Source organism: Pinus tabuliformis, chromosome Q (assembly GCF_031772625.1).
Source record: "Pinus tabuliformis cultivar Carrire ecotype Pingquan chromosome Q, CPIR1, whole genome shotgun sequence".
Taxonomy (NCBI): Eukaryota; Viridiplantae; Streptophyta; class Pinopsida; order Pinales; family Pinaceae; genus Pinus; species Pinus tabuliformis.
In genome coordinates, this window is record NC_142296.1 from 1,149,230,878 (window position 1) to 1,149,235,489 (window position 4,612).

General features: G+C 37.9%; 1 pseudogene; it reads left to right on the forward strand.

Annotated features, from left to right (window-relative positions):
- Nucleotides 1-1,901: 1,901 nt before the first annotated feature.
- Nucleotides 1,902-2,543, forward strand: LOC149223680 (pyruvate, phosphate dikinase regulatory protein, chloroplastic pseudogene; annotated as a pseudogene).
- The last annotated feature ends 2,069 nt before the right edge of the window (nt 2,544-4,612 follow it).

Sequence of the window (4,612 nt, forward strand, 5' to 3'; positions counted from 1 at the left end):
CTAGCCCTTGCAGTGACATTTTCTTTATATTGAATTAGGAACGTTATTTCGCTACTTTAACATGGCTAGGCGGTATTCCAAAGCTGGTAGTCTTTTGCTGGTCTTGCCAGTGGGCTACTCAAAGGGTGTATTTCATAAGTGGAAGGCAAGGCAGTCAGGCACGGGCATAAAGCATAGAGGAAGGAGGGAGCTAAGGTGAGCCAGAATCGGATGATGTGAGGATCCCACCCAGGGTCCTCTAACTAAAAACTAAATTTATCTAATTTAAACACAATAAGAAGGGAAATAATTTTTCAACATTTTAGGCCTACATTATGTCATTGTGGGGATATTTTGTGAAGCTTCTTGAACAAACAACATAACAAAATACCAGATTACTCGTGCAGCTTAATGCAAGGAAACAAAGATGACATTGGTTCTGCAAGGTAATTATGACCTGAGTTTGGAAAGGCATGTTTCACACATGGTGTTGTATGCATTTTGTTTTCATGTGTAATAGTTATTTCATAGTTGACAAGAAGACTAAGGACCATTTTGCATAGGATGATTAACACAAGTACAAAGGATCATTCACATTGCAATCTGTTAGAGCTTCTGTTAAAGGATAAATTTGGACAAACTGCCATTATGCACAGACTGATCAATTAGCATAAGTACAAAAGATGTTTCACACTGTAGTCCGTTAAGAGTTTCTTTTAAATGATAAATTTGGACAAACTGCAGTAAATACTGTATTCGCTTCAAGTACTGTGTGTGATATTTTAAGAATCCTATGCAAACATACCTTATGAAATATATTTTATTATTGATTCTTTATGCAACTTCAAACTTGTGAGTAAAATCTTCTAAATACTGCACAATGTGATTTGACATCTATATGATTGTTTTTAGGTTGAAAGGTATTTCTGGAGTTTGATGGGTTATTAATAAGATGGGTACATGAATTGCTTGAATATATTTTAGTGCATGAGTAATTCTAACTTTCATATCTTTTTGAATCGTTATTCAACAATTTATGCATGTAGGACTCTGTATTCTTATCCAGTATGCCTATTCTACTTATTATTCTGCTGGAGAAGCAGAGTCTGAAAAATTATGGTCTTGCAACTTCAGCTTACAGCTTGCAAATGCTTTGACAACTGAAGGGGATTTTCAAGGTGAAATACGTGCTTTAGAGTTTGGGCAGCAACATGCTAGTGAAATGATGTATCCTGAACTTGAGATGGTCTTTGCAACATCGATATTGCACGTTCATCTTATGCAGTGGGAAGATGAAAGTGCTCTAGAGAGAGCTTTGAACAAATGTGATGCCATTAGGAATTCAATTCCTGAGGATCAAAGACAATGTTGTCATGGTCTGCACCTTTATAATGAATTGTTGCACACATTTTATCTTCTACAAATATGTGATTACAAGGAGGCTTCAAACCTTTTGAATATCTTAGATGTTGTCTTGGAAGATGATATGTAGAAAACATAACAAGTTTAGAAGTTGAGTGCAGAACTTAACAAAGTAGAGAGCAAGTTATTGCAACCTGGTCTACAACAACACAAAAAATCACAAAATTTTCAGAGGAAAGAAAATCCTCTTAATGGAGAGTGGTTACCAAAGAGTGTGGTATATGTCACGGTTGACCTTATGGAATTTATATCTGGTCAGCCTAAGGGGTTATTTGAAGATTGTGTAAAGCGGATCTTACCAAAAATTGTCTTGATGTATTGTCGGAAATGCGTCAACTGGGGTTCTCATGTTACAGTGACGACTTCGCTCTAAATCCTCTTCTATTCCAGTTGTGAATTCCTCATCAATGGCTCCAGATTTTGAGCAAGTTCCCATGGAAAATGATAGCACAAAGGCCAAAAATTGGAAATCCAAGGGTACCCCTCAATTGCAGCGCTGGTCGAGGGTTTGGAATATCTGCTCTGGTAGGCGGTTGGACCACCCAGTCCAAGACAAGGTAGAAACATCATCTTCAATGTCCACTACTACAACCACTAATAATAATTTCACCAGTAATGGCATGCCCTCTATTCCTAATAGAATTGATGACTATGAAGGGAGCGACGACGAAGACGAAAGATACTCGCCCTTTGGAAAGGCGATTTACATGGTCTCTGATGGCACTAGATGGATAGCAGAGCACTCTGTCCATGCTGCATTGGGTCAATTTGAGACCTGTTTAGTCGACAAAGGTTGTGGTGTAAATACCCATTTATTCTCGGGGATTGATGAGGTTGATCGTCTTATGGAGATCATCAGACAAGCAGCGAAGGAGGGAGCGCTTCTACTATACACATTGGTAGATCCGAACATGGCAGGGGCGGCAAAGAATGCTTTCCAGTTGTGGGGAGTGCCTTATACTGATATTCTTGGGCTGACCACTGAAGCCATTGCAGCCCACCTAGGAGTTGCACCCTCAGGAGTTCCTCGAGGTAGTCCAGCCTGAAGCACACCCCTCTCAAAACGTTATTTCAAAAGAATTGAGGCAATAGAATTCACAATTAAACAGGACGATGAAGCCCTGCCTCACAGTCTTCATAAATCAGACTTGGTATTAGTTGTTGTCTCACGTACAAGCAAGACTCCACTTTCAATTTACTTATCTCAAAAGGGGTACAAGGTTGTAAATTTGCCACTTATTCTTTGGAGTTGATCCTCTAAAAGAATTATTTGAAATTGATCAAGACAAAATCTATGGTTTGATCATTAGTCTTGCCATTTCACAATCAATACGATTAGTGAGGGCCAAAACTATGGGTTTACACTCTTCCAAGAGCAGGTACTTAGAAATGGATCATATTCGTCAGGAACTAGATTATGGCAACAAGCTCTTTGCCCAAAATCCATGATGGCTTGTTATTGTGGTTGGGGTAAGGTGCAGGTCCTAAGCACTTAGCAAAGTAGATACCCCCTACTCACAACCTCTTAGACGAAGGAGAGCCACTGTTAGGCCTCATATTTTGAAACCGGCTCTGATACCATATGTGAGGATCCCACCTAGGGTCCTCTAACCAAAAACTAAATTTATCGAATTTTAAACACAATAAGAAGGGAAATAATTTAGTTATATATAATCATTTATTTGATGACAATATATCGTTAAAATTTATTTACCAAAAATTAAATGAATAATAATTTCATTGCAACCGTTTACATAAGTAATCAATAAATGGAGGAATACATGTTCCAATAGCTTAGTTGAGATGCTCTCGAGATCCTAACTTTGTTGGGATGCTCCGCTTGACTACTCGACTGGATTTGCCTCCTAGCCAACCATGAAGTATTTCCTAGCCCAGGGAACCTCTACAGGTTCCCTAGCAGTCCAAGCCCAAGTCCAACCAGATGTAGTGTGTCCAAGTTTAACAAACACTCTCCAGATCCAAGTTTGTATTCCTTCATTTATCTCTCCATTCTCTCCCTTCTCTTTCTCCACATTCCTCCCCCAAAACACAATCCTCCAAAACAAATCAAGATCAAGGATCCCCCCTCTCCTCTCATCATCCTTCCCCTTTTATGTCTCTACCTCTCATCCACCTCAACTACCTATCTTTAATGTCATGAATACCCCCTCATCCTTTCATTTAGTATCCTTGACTTTTCTTACCATATCTTGTTCAAAGAAGATTTGAGAAGACATTTTGGAGATACGATATGGATTTTTAATTTGGAAATTAATTAGAGAAGACCATACCTTCTCCCAAGTAGATTTTGAGAAGACACCTTGGGATATGGATATTTAATTTGGAATAAATGGAAGGAGACCATATCCTATCCAAAATTAAATTTGAGAAGACAATTTGGGAATTGAATAATAATAATAATAATAATAAAATTTATATCAGTAAATAAAATTATAGTTTCACAAATGTAGGTATATAGTAATATTTCTTGATAATTATAAGTCAATATTTTCAGGTAATTAAACACTAATAAAATTCTCATGATAAGATTAAGTAGGGAATTACATATGAGACGATTTTGGGTCATGCAAACTCAGGTGAGGTAAACTCATAGATGGGGACTGAAATAATATCTATTTTATGATTTGAGAAGCCAGAGGAAGAACGTCGTATGATGGGAGACAAGTCATAGATGGAGTGAAGCGATGATTGAACGCGTACCTCATATTTTACCTTCTACTTCTGGTTGTCTCACAATACCTTCTACAACTTGGCTCGCAGTAGTGCCCTGGCCAATGCCGGGTTCAATGTGACCAACATGAGACCAAATACATGTATGTTCCCAGATAGATGCATGTTCTCTCTTTTTCTCCTATTCTATAATAGAGATGCAGAAACTGTCTCGTTTTCCTTTTGAAATACATACATTGTGCATTCATTTTCAAATATAGTTTCATCTCATTGATGTTTATTGGAATCACATGCTCGTTTTCATTTTCAAATACATAAACTATGCATTCATTTTCAAATACATAAACTGTGCATTGTATGAATGGTATGCATAACCATGGTTTTAGATGCACGAGCTACTCCAGGTACAGTAGTAGGAGAAGAAAGGGTTATGAATTTTGTCCAGCCATCGGCCTAGCCATGAAAAAGGGAACCGAAAAAGAGAACTAGGAGCTCGCCATAAAGAAAAAACCAGGAGATC